Source organism: Lathyrus oleraceus, chromosome 5 (assembly GCF_024323335.1).
Source record: "Lathyrus oleraceus cultivar Zhongwan6 chromosome 5, CAAS_Psat_ZW6_1.0, whole genome shotgun sequence".
Lineage (NCBI taxonomy): Eukaryota > Viridiplantae > Streptophyta > Magnoliopsida > Fabales > Fabaceae > Lathyrus > Lathyrus oleraceus.
This window is the reverse complement of record NC_066583.1, coordinates 297,302,187-297,315,308: the sequence shown is the minus strand read 5'-3', so window position 1 is coordinate 297,315,308 and position 13,122 is coordinate 297,302,187. Positions and strand designations below refer to the sequence as shown.

At 33.1% G+C, this 13,122-nt stretch overlaps 1 pseudogene; it reads left to right on the top strand.

The window, feature by feature from the left end:
- Window positions 1-4,905: 4,905 nt before the first annotated feature.
- LOC127080289 (alkaline/neutral invertase CINV1-like) lies at window positions 4,906-12,049 on the top strand (annotated as a pseudogene).
- Window positions 12,050-13,122: the final 1,073 nt, after the last annotated feature.

Sequence of the window (13,122 nt, the reverse complement as noted above, 5' to 3'; positions counted from 1 at the left end):
TTTCGAGAATTGACACCATGTTGCCTCTAATAGGAATCAAATGGTCCACAATACTCTCCATCATTGTCTAAGAAAAATATTTCAGCTTCTCGCCTATCTTCTTGTATACCAAAGCATGGAATTCTTTGAATTTCTTCAAGCCATAAACCCATACTCTCCTGGAGAAATCATCAATAAAGGTAACAAAATAAAGTGCGCCACTAAAGGATTTTACCTTTTGATGGAACACAAACATCAGAATGTACCAATTGAAGCCACTTTGATTTCCTTGAGGGAGGATGTCTCTTGGAAGATACTCTAGTTTGTTTACCATCCATGCAATGAGAACACTTCTCCAAATCTGCATTCTTTAATCCAGGAAGGACATCCTTTTTATCCAAAACATTCAGCCCTTTTTCACTAATATAACTAAGTCTTTGGTTCCATAAAGATGCTTCCATGTCGATAGAATTCACACTGTCCCTAGCAACCAAAGCTTTTTTTCAATACAGTTTAGAAATATTTTCCCCTCTAGCCACAACCAAGTTACCTTTATTGATTTTCCATTTTCCAGAACCAAAGTGATCATCATAACCACAATCGTCAAGCATATGCACAAAGATCAAATTAAAGCGGACATCTTGAGCATGTTTGACACCTCTAATCAGCAATTTCATTCCCATGTTGGTTTGCAAGAAAACATCACCAACACCAATTACCTTAGATACATCATCATTATCCATCTTCAACACTCCAAATTCACCAGAAGTATAAGATGTGAAGAAACCCTTCCTTGGTGTAACATGCAATGTAGTACCACTTTCAACTATGCACATGCTTCATCTGATAAAAGTTTATATAATCATGATCATGGAGATTAACAAGATCATCATTAGTAGTACTAGTAACACTATCATCATCATGATCTTTATGGTCATGTTTTGTCACAATAATGACACTTCAGATTCTTGTATCGCGACTTGGACTTACTTTTGTTATTCTCTCTACCACCCTTCAGCTCCTTTTATGACTTCTACTCCTATTCTCAGTGACAAAACCTCGAATTGAGATGAAGAACCTTGTGCCTTCCTTATCATTTCCCCATTAAGAATAACACTCTTAGCCATGTCCTAAGAAACAACACCTCTAGGAGCAAAACTTGTGATAGAAACCTGAAACGTCTCCCAAGACTCTAGTAAAGATAGCAATAAAAATAGTCCCAAAACTTCATCATTAAATTTGATACACATTCCTGACATATGATCAAGGAGCCCTTGAAATTCACTCAAGTGATCTACAATAAAAGTCTCCCCCTTATACTTCCAACTCATGAAGCTATTCAACAAGAACAATTTATTAATCCTTGATTTAGAGGCATACAAGGTCTCTATCTTCTCCAACAAAGTTTTTTCATATGTCTCATTAGCAGTATGATTATAAAAATTATCTTCTACATATTGTCGAATAAAACCACATACATGTTGATATTCAAACTCCCATTCTTCATCAGACACAAAATTCAGCTTTATGGAACTAAAAACTGATAAATGCAACTTCTTCACAAATAATAAGTCTTTCATCTTTCCCTTCCATAAATGGTAATTAGGACCATTCAACCATAACATCTTCATTTTTGTATTTGACTCCATCATTCAAACAAGTAAAATAGCCCTTAACCAAGAGCTCTAAAGCCACTCTGATGGGAAATTATGAAATAATAACAGACCAATATGCAGCGAATGTAAAATTTCCCACACGTGTAGGAACCTTAAGGATCAACAACAAATATAAGATGATAAACCAAACAAATAAAGGCACAAAAGAATACTGATAGTTTTAACGTTGAAAACCCCTCAATATGAGAGAAAAAACCATGAGTCGTTCAAACCAAAGAAATAACTCCATTATACTCAATTAAGGGTGCAAGAAAGTCTTAAAGTGATTCATAAACTAGTGCTAAGATCCACAAATCACAAAGCAAACAAGCTTACAATTAAGAATAGAAAAGCTGAATTTTTTTCCAAATCCGCAACTTCAGTATGAAGCATATATCTCTCACCTCATATCTTTTTGTTAATATTCTGAATTATCAAAAGTTAGATGCATGTGTTATAAACATGCTTTCTAATTTTTAGCTAAATTTGACAGTTAAAGAATCGGGGATCATCGATTTAGTGAGACTGGTTTCAGAAAAACGGGAATAGATTTCTCTTGTCTTTTCTCTCTTTTGAACCCTTATTTTCTCTTTATCTCTCTCAACTCTAAATTGATTCTCTCCAATTAAATAAGTGAGACAAATAGGCTAATATTATTTGGGGTTTTCTCCTCATAGGAAGGGAATCCAAAACTAACATCTCTCTCTACTCTCTCTCTCTCTCTCTCTCTCTCTCTCTCTCTCTCCCTTTACTCTTTGATTGTAAATAAAATATCTCACTACTACAAATTTTTCTTATTCCTTCCCCGATAAAACCTTCTCTGAGCCAACAGCCCGATCCATCTTAGTTCGATTAGGAAGTCCACGTACAATGAGAGCGAAGTCATGCGAACTCTGAACAGAAGGAGCAGTAGCATTTGTTCCGTTGGGGAAGGCAACATTTTTTTATGATGAAGCTTTCACCTCGAAATTCCAATAACCTTTTACCTCGGTTATTCATAAAACCAAGAGAATATATCTATAAGGAGCGTTATTGTATTTTTAGTATAACCTATTACCGTGGTCATTTGAAAAACCCAAGGGAATATAAATATTAAGGACACTTTGAATCCTGGTTACTACATTTTTATGTTTTTTCAATGGTTTAATTAGTATTTCTCACTTGGCGTCTTTCCAGATTTCATTTTTTCTTTGTTAAAATTTTTTCTATAAGTTAATTGGTAAAACACAAAATCTTTGTTATTAATAAAAAAGATTACACAATAATACGATTGAGAATGAAAGGAAAAATTTCAATGATAATCAGAGAAGCATGACAACATATAACAAAAAAGTACAACATATAAATATTCAACATATTCAAACTTCTGACTCAACTCAACTTTAATTTTTAACCTTGCTCTTTTTAACCTTTTAACTATCCCTAACTGAGAGAAAAGTTCGGAAAGAACTCTTCCATATGGTTTGAGGAAATTTATTTCCTCGCGAGAGGTCACAAAAGATGCATGTCATATGAAGTAAGAATTTCTAATTGTTTCTCTCTTGGACGAAGATTTGAAACTAGAAGTTGATACCAAACTTTTGCAATAGGGAAGAGAGAAGCATGACTGGTGAGGTTATTGTAGTTGTCATTAATTAAGAGAAGGTGGTTTGAGAATACATTATGAATTTATATTGTTCAACACAACTACCTTTCTCTTCAAACTTTATTGTTTGGGCAATAAGTGATTGAGTAATGGTGATAGGAAAGTCATATACATTAGACTGTATTTACTTAACATCCTCACCAGATTGCCTAACAGAGACATTTAACCAGAACTCTGTTATGAGATTAGTGTAGATAGGTCCATGAAGCATGTCAAAGTAACCTTTCAACTTATGTTTTGAAATGGTTTTCATTAGATCAAAACCTTGGTCTTTCAACTCTTCAAAAACAACAAACTTTTTATTAATAATGAATAAAATATTTTCACCTTCGTTGAAGGTTTTGTAGATATTTTTTGAATAAAAAGAAAAGACTTTTAAAATTCATTTGAAGAGACAAAGAGATGGAAATGCAATGAGACCTGAATAATATAAAAATAAATTGGAAAGGAGAAACTGAAACAATCATAGAAACTCAAATGCCTCCTTGAAAATCCAAAAGTAACGTTATGTTTTTTAATATGGATTATTATTATTATTATTCTAGTGATATGATTCCAAGGCGCGATGATCATTACTATTTTTAAAATATAAAAACAATATATTAACTCAGTTATTTCATATAACTGATGGGAAAAACCAGGAACCAACAATCCAGAAACCTTTCTGTTTTATTATATTTTATATTTGTAAATATTCTTCTTAATCAATGAAATATAAAACAAAAAAAATCAAAGCTTATTTACCTCGGTTTTCTATTAAAATGAAGGTTAAAGTATTTACCTAAATTAAACATAAAAATCATTAATGATTAAGTTTATCAAATATATGTCGTTCATTTCATCAGATGTCAATACTCAAGAAACTACCATTAGTGATCCGGTGAAAAATAAAAAACTTCCATTATAAAAGCATATTTCTTAATATGAAGAACGCTTGAAACATACCTACATCCACCTCTTTGGGTTTGCAAGATCATTTTCTATGAAAAGATCGCTAAGATGGATGTAAAAACAGAAAATTATTTGGGTTTAAGGTTTGTGTTCTTAAATATTTATTTGAGCATAAATCATTTATTTATCTAACCTTTTCTTTATCAACCATTTTTTTGTTTTATATCGAAAACAAATCCATTCGAGGTAAAGCCATTGAGAATATAGTAGCAGCCAACACTTGATCTTGCCCAAATATTAAGGATTCGAAGATCTAACATATCATCTCCATGGATTAATTAATTTTTATTTTAATATTTTGTGTTAACAAGAAAATATTCTGAGTAAACATTTTAGTTTGTAAACAAACTATTTTATTAATATCATGAGTAAACAATATAATGAGTTTTATATAAAAAATAATAATCTATCTTACCCCTCGGTTTGCGGATAAACCAAGAGGTATGAGGCGTTGTTTTTGTAAATAAAAAAAATGCAGATGCTGGGGTTCCAATCCATGATCATATAACTTTATCCCTCGGTCTTTCTATAATCGAGATGTTAAGTGGCATCTTTTCATGTCACCCTTCATTACGTCGCCTCGGTAGCCGATGTTACATCTATTTCGCGTGCGACGTTATAAACGTTATTTATAGTAGTGTCTATTTCATATTAAGTCATTTGATTACTGGAAAAATGGACGTGCATGGTGAAATTAGTAAAATCAACCCTCATTGTTTAATTGCTGAGATGGATGACTTTGATCTATCTCGTTTGCTTAATAAGTCAAGGCTAAACATAGAGAGATATAGATCATTTGATGAGAGGTCTCTTGGTGAACTTTTAGTTGGTTTTGCAAGGGTTGTTTGTTGCATTGGATAACTATGATAATTGCTCGCTTGGAGGAAGATCTGGTTTTAACACACCTATTTCATCTACTCGGAAATCGTTTGAGCCTCATCCAATGGGTGTCGATGCCTACCAATACCTCCGGAAATCTCCAGTCTATTTCAAAGGCCAACCTGTCGGCACAATTGGAACTGTTGACCATTTACCAGAGGAAGTTCTAAACTATGATTAGGTGAAGCCCTTATGAAGTACTAAAACTCAATATTCCAATATGTAAACTAATTTTAAACCATGTCAGTAATTAAAGCTTTAATCATCCCATCAAGCTACAATAAATTAAGGGGCAGGAAAAAAGAGTAGATCGATTTAAGCTTGGGGAAGGTGTAATGCCAACTAGTTTTAAAGTTATTCATGATGCAGTTAGGAAAATAGATAATGTTACTGCAGACTTTGGTGTAAGTGCAATTGGAAGAGTTGCTCTTGTTGACTCTAGATTCTGGTAGATCATTTTACTTTGTGCTTACACAAAATTTACTGGGGATTTAACTCTATCTGAATCTTATAGTTGTTAAAAAGGAATGAAACTTATATTAATTCTATGTCTGTCAAAGGGGTTTGACACATTCCCAACTCTGCTTTGTGTTGATGGATGCAGCATGATTGATCCAAGAATGGTAAGGCTTAATTTGCATTTGTTTCTCAGCATGTAAGATAATTCGTATATTAATGGTGTTTATTTATTGCATTCTATTATTTATACCAACATTTTGCATTTATGGTTCAAGGTTATGGAAATGCTATTAGTTATGTTGTTTACCTAAGGCATTCTATTTTTTCATGGTTTATTTAACCTGCTTGTTTTTTTTTCTTGAAATGGTTATAATTTAAATTAAGGAGGTGAATGGGTTGGTTTTTAAATTTTGAACCCATCTACTCAAGCTACACCAAATAAGAATGGAGGTTGAAATACGTTATTTGATGGGAACCTATCATTTAGTGTCAATCATTCTGACATGTATTTCTTTTTCTCTCAATTAACGTGATGGATGCTCCTCAGTTCTAATCGCTTAAACCAAGATGTTATATGAACTAAAACCATTTCATTAATATAAACAAAAATGTGAAAAAGAAGTACCTCAAACGTGATGACGAAGATTCAGTTAAGGTTGGAAATAAAGATGATGGTCGTGTTTTGATGATAGTGACGATAAAAATCGCCAACAGTTCGAAGAGTTTTGATGATAGAGTGATGATGAAATCACCAAAGGTTTATGCGCAGAGAATGACAATGAAGTTAGAGCGTTGATAGGTAAACGGAAAGTTAGAGACTAATTCTTTGAATTATTTCATACAAAACATTCTCATATCGGTTTTTAGGGAAAACTGACGTGTATTCATTAATTAAAAATAAAATAAAAATAAAAAACGCTATAGCGTCATATTTTGGGAAATCAATAAATCATGTCGATTTTAAAGGAAAACCGAGATATATGAGTTCATAAAAAAAGAAGATTTTCAAAAAGTAATTAATAAATATTGACACGATATATTACCTCTCAATTGGTACTATCATACCCTAAATTTTCCCCTAAGTTTTTTCACTTGCATCAGCATAGCATAATTTATCCATTTTATCGTGTATTTCATCAGTTAAAAGCACTCATCAGAATTTAGATGAAAAGTCAGAAGTTCTGGCATTTTATCCGATCTTGATGACATTCATTCAGTCATATGATTGATTGAGAAGTAAAAATACTTGATTTCTCAATCTCAGTGCATCATTCACTCACTTGCATCTTGTTTAAGAGGTTCAGAGATTGATAATGAAGAGTATTAACATTGTATGAATATTTGTAGGTTTTAAGGATTGAAAAGAGAGATTTAATGAGAGTTTAAGTTGGAGATTTAATGATTTAAGTTAGAAATTAATGAGTTTAAATTGGTTTTAGAAAAAAAAGGGTTTGGTTGTTGTTCTGGTAATGGCGAGAGACATGAGGAAGAAGAAATTTTTTGAGTCTTTCTCTCCTGCCACGTGTCAGGCAGGGGGTGGTTGTTTTTTTTTAAAAAATAAAATAACAAAATAAAAAAGAAAAGAAGAAGAAGAAATGATTTCCTCTCTCCCGACACACACATCACCGTTTTGTTTATTTTTTTTAATTATATTTTTTTCCTTAGTTTATATTATTATTATTATTATTATTATTATTGTAATTATTATTATTATTATGAATATTATTATTATTACCATTAATTTAGTATTAATTGTTAATATTATTACTAACTTCCTATTTATTACTATTATCATCATTGATTATTGTTATTCTAATTCATTAATTATCATTTATTCTCTAATTATTATTATTATTATTATTATTATTATTATTATTATTATTATTATTATTATTTTATTTATTCACTATTATTTATTATTATTAGTAGTATTACTACTGATGTTACTATTATTATTATTTATTTTATTTATTTCATTTATAAAATATTATTATTTATTTATTGATTTTTTATTGTTATTCTTATTATTAGTTGTTATTACTGTTAGTATTATTATTAATTGCGATTATTAGTATTACTGAATTTTATTTATCATTATCTATTATTGTTTGTTTATTTTTTATTTTTTATTAACTATTATTATTATTATATATTTATTTATTTTGTTTATTTTTATTATTCTTATTATTAGTTATTATCATTATCAATTGTTGTCATTATTTGTTTATTTTATTTTATTTATCATTATTTATTATTATTTGTATAAGTTTTCCAGATTATTATTATTACTAGTTTTGTTTTATTATTATTATCATATTTATTTATTAATTAATTGGTCATTACTTATTAAATATTTTTTTTTTAAAAATTGATTTAATTGTCCGATTGATTTTTCACAAATGCGTAGTAATTTTAAAATTAAAAATTCAATTTAACTTCCGATTTTACTTCGAGTCCCTTGGCTTTCTCTTGGGCCTTCTTACAACGAGATTCTTTTATTATTTTTTTATTTTTTTATTTTTTTATTTTTATTTTTTTTCTTTTTCAAACTGTCTTTCAAAACTTATATCATTTAATTATTATATTGTACCCCCATTCCTAAACACGTGTAATAAATTTACCGCTTTCATTTACTTTACTGTAACTATTTGATTGTTAACAGAAGATTAAAATCAACCCTTTTAGAAAAGAACAAAAACAAACACTCGATCCAACGTCGAGTCTTTTTTCCAAATCGAATCCAAATTGATTGCAAAGTCGAGCACTACCCCCGCCACATCCAAATTATTTTCATAAGTCAACTTCTGACACTTGATCCAATGTCAAGTCGTCCCCCTATTTTCAAAAGCTTTTCACAATAAAAATGGAAGAAACTGATTAAGTTTAGACTTTCTCTGTTTCGGATGTTAGGATACTGCTGTAGAGCTCAATGTTCAAACATTCGTCTTCCATATTAACATACAGTAATTACCAGAATTGGGTCATTTCTCTTATAGAAGAAAAAGATTGATTGGGTATCGACCTTCTCTTTCCCGATTATTTGGACACTGTTGTAGAGCTCTCTGTCTGATTAATCGTCTTCCGTTAATGAACTTTGACCTAATTTGCCACACATTTTCATAAACAAACTTTTGGATGAAAAGAGAGTGATTGGGCTTAGGCCTCTTCCTTTTCGAGCATCTGAGTACTGCAGTAGAGCTTCCTGCTTAGATGCTTGTCTCTGCTTAAAATTAACTCAAACTCATCAAACTTGTTTTCCTCCCTTGTGCGACTCCGAAAACATTTTCAAAAAAGAGTATGCAATATCCATTTTGATGCGAAACAAACAAAGACTTCAGCCTCCAAGAGTGAGCAGCAAGTAAAGGTTTAATCGCTCAAATGTGATCCAAGCATCACTCTCTTTAAAAACAATCCATCCAGTAGTTCTCTCTGGGTAGAACTACGTATGCCTTGAGTTCTTCATAGCACCTGGAGATACGTAGGAGCAGGATTGCGAAATCTTGTCAGGCACATTAATATTAAAAACCCTAAGTCTTTCCTTTCTTTCTTTCTCTTTCCTCACCCGATAAGTAGAAGATCACAAACGATATCACGCTAACACTCTAACACGAAACTAGCTAAATGGGTCCCATCGAGTATGATGGATGTGAGGGGTGCTAATACCTTCCCCTTGCATAACCGACTCCCGAACCTGATTTGGTTGCGACGACCATTTCTTTTTTATTTTTGTGGGTTTTATCGATATTTCCCCTTTCCCTCTTTGGGAATAAATAAAGTTCGGTGGCGACTCTGTTTTATTTATATTTCGAGCGTTCCCTACGCTTGGGTATTTTTCGCGCCGCGACAGGTACATGTAACTGAGGTTAATACAGATAAAAAAAAAGATTAACAAAGAAAAAAAGGTAGCTGAAAAAACGTCAAGTGAAAAATAATAACTAAATCATAGAAAATATAAAATAACATAAATGCAGTAATTGAGGTCCAAATCAAGGTCATATATATATATATATATATATATATATATATATATATATATATATATATATATATATATATATATATATATATATATATATATATATATATATATATATATATATATATATATATATATATATATATATATATATATATATATATATATATATATATATATATATATATATATATATATATATATATATATATATATATATATATATATATATATATATATATAAACAAAACCGAGAGAAAAGGTTTTAGTAAAATAAAACATTGCGCTCCCGCGACATATTATCTCAGTTGTTGAATGTTCAAGGTGAATTCCAAAATCTCTTTTTCCCGCGAATTCCGATGAGAGTAAAAAACTTGTTGACATTCTGATGCCTCCTTCTGTCTTGACCGAGATAGAAATAGAGGTTGTTCGTCAAAGAATGGGATATGTCGGCCGCTTTTTCAGAACAAATGAGGAGTGAACTGGTCGTGAACCTAGTGATGCTAAAATTGCTCACCATATGGAGTTTCAGGGGCGGCATGATATCATGTCCTGCGTAAATCTCGGTGACCATTATAGAGACGACATGTTGGCCCATAGGGGTATTCGATTAATAGAGCCAGACAATTATAATAGGTATCATTGGGTGGCCACCAAAATAGTTGGGACTCCTTATGTCCTGAACACCGTCGAAGCCATAACCCAAGCTAACATAAGGGTTGGAATTTCCCTGGATTATATCATTCTACCTGTAGGTCCGTATGAGAGGTTATACAGCTCTTTCGAAGGTTGTTTAGTTGTTCTATACGAGTCTCTCTTTACCAGGTTGGGGATATGTCTTTCCTTCTCTAATTTTGAGGTGGTCGTGATGAACCATCTAAAACTCGGCCCCTCGCAGCTTCATCCTGGAGCTTAGGCTTTCATGACGGTGTTCCACCTTTGTGTCAGGTACGAGTCTTGGAAACCTTCATTAGGGAACCTCTTCAACCTTTTCTTTATAGCCCACACTTTCCTAGATGATGCTCGAGACCAAGGACTAATCTCCCTTCGTCTCCAAGTACCTTAGTTCAACTCTTTTCTCCTTTGACTAGGGTAATTTTCTAGAGAATTTTGTATTGGTGAAGCTCTTCACTTCCGAGGCGCGTGGGGACTTTTATTTCATTTTTGCCTTCGGTGGGGATCGCCTGTTCTTGCAGAGGTGGTTTTTGGAAATATTGGTCCAAAGTTCATTTTCTACCGGCCTATCCCATTTTATCACTCTGGTCCAACTCCTCTATCTCCTGAGGAAGTTAAGATGAATGAGAATTTACATGCCTAGTATCAAGGACTCGGATATGAAGAAGGATTTGGTACCGGTGAAGCACTTTCCTTTTAAAAGAAGAAAAAACATAGAGATACCCACACGATAATTAATGCGTCTGAATATTTTGAGAGACAAAAACTCTTTGGTGAATATGGGGATCCTTACGCCTTTTTTAAACTACGTGACATATGTTTTTGTAGATAATATTAATCAATTGAGTCGATTGAGAAAAGATATGAAGCTCGCAAATGATCAGGGTCTTACAACTGGCTTGTCCATTCTAGTGCCTCCGGAACCTATTGTTGCTTCTATTTCAGTTTTGGAGGCTCATATTCATGTTGTGGTCTCTGGAGGTAGTTGAAACTAATATCCCAATTTTGGCTACTGCCGCAATTGATTTTTCTGCTCGAAGACCTTCAGCTTCTTCTTCCCTTTCCAAGAGGGGCCAGGATGATAGTTCGTCAACTCCAGTTGAATGAGGTTCTTCCAAGAGGGCTCCCTTATTAGAGGGTGGAGATAATGATGCTTTTACTCCTTTATTTCGACATACTACTATTCATCCCTTTTGAGTACCTAGCACCCCTGAGGAGTTTGTTGTTGTCGTGACTGCTGAATACCTGGATTTCATTTGGGGTTTGTCTTCGACTGACAGGCAAAGTCTTTTTGCAGAAGCTTCTCATACTTTGTTTAGGGACGGGTCCCTTTTTCCTATTGTGGATGATGCCTAGTATGATGTTTTGGGATTTGGTGAGCTTTGAAGGGAACGTGATGAGTTGAGGAAGAGATGTGAAACCCTTGAGATGGAAAATTCCGATACTGAGAATGAATTGGATGAGCTTTAGGCGAATGCTAATTCTCTTTTCTCTTTGCAAGAAGAGGTGGATCGATATGGAAGGCCTTCCATTTTGGATTCTCAGATAGAGAAGTTGAAGTCCTCTCTTGCCGGCGGGGAGAAATGTTATAATTTTTCTGAATATGCGGCTAAAGTGTGTCGAGCATTCGAAGCGGATCGGAAAGATCTTCAGCAGATAAAGGATTATCGGCCTAATGCCTTGAAGGTTCTCGAGGATGAGGTGGTTGTTGCTCGGTGGAAATCTCGTGAATCCCTTCAACAGACAGTAGAGGTCGCGAGTAGGGTATGTGATGAAATGTTGGAGCAGGCTCGGATGTTTTGTCCTAACCTTTCTATCACCACTAACTAGTTGGGCTCTTTAGTAGATGCTTCTGAGAATGATACCAGATTTTGTCTTGGAGTTGAGGAGCCGCGTGCCAACTTCTGAAAGTTGTTTTGTTCTTTTTCTATGCTTTATTTTCTCCTGTAATAATTGACAGGGCCTTTATTGTCTCAATTTTTAAACAATATTTTTATATATTTATTTCCATTGTTAAATTTAGTGTGTCTGTTATATTTAGTATATTATTGCTTCTTATTTAGCCATTGTTATTTTTTGGCTGGCATCCGAGAAAAACAACGATCTAAAGAGAGTCGGGGCCTATTGTAGAACCCAGAAATTTGCTAAATTTGTTTGCTATAGAGAGAAGTAAATGATTTGTGCTTAAAGTGTAACGACCTTAAGTCTTTTGTAGAGTCGTGTATGGTTGTTTCATATGGAAGCCGGTTGCATTAAGACGTACGTGTTATCTCGATCGAGTGTCGAGGTAGTAATACAAAATTATGCTCGGAATATGATTTCACGTAGGAAGTGTTGACATTGTTTGATATGTCCATGTGTCTTATTGATACTGGTGAAATGTGAACTCAACTTTGAGCGTTTACGCTCCTTACTGTACTTGTAAGTATTTCATGACAAACTAGTTAGACGCAACTATGCCTTAATCACACTTATATGGATAAGGTCCAAGTCTAGTTAATCAAGTTGGTGTGCTTAATTATACTTACAAACAAAGGGCATGAAGCTGGCTAGATGCGACCATACTTTGAACTACGCTCTGCGTCATAGAGCATCTTACTCAGCCAAAGGTAGAGGATTTGCATCCCTACCCCCATGGTGAAATCTCGGATTGAGGTGGACGTCTCCAGTATTCACCACGCTCTCCTTAGTGTTTAACATAAAACAATCACAGCCAAAAGGGTAAAAATATGAAATGTTGGGTTTTTCGTTCTTCCGTAATTCATAAAAAGTCTTACCATAATAGGTCTTATAGAGATCTTGTTCTGAATTTAACATGTTGTGTTGACTACCTCTGCACAAAAGGGCTTAGCCACATTATTATCATTGATCATGATTCTTGACATCTCTTGCAAAGTCCTATT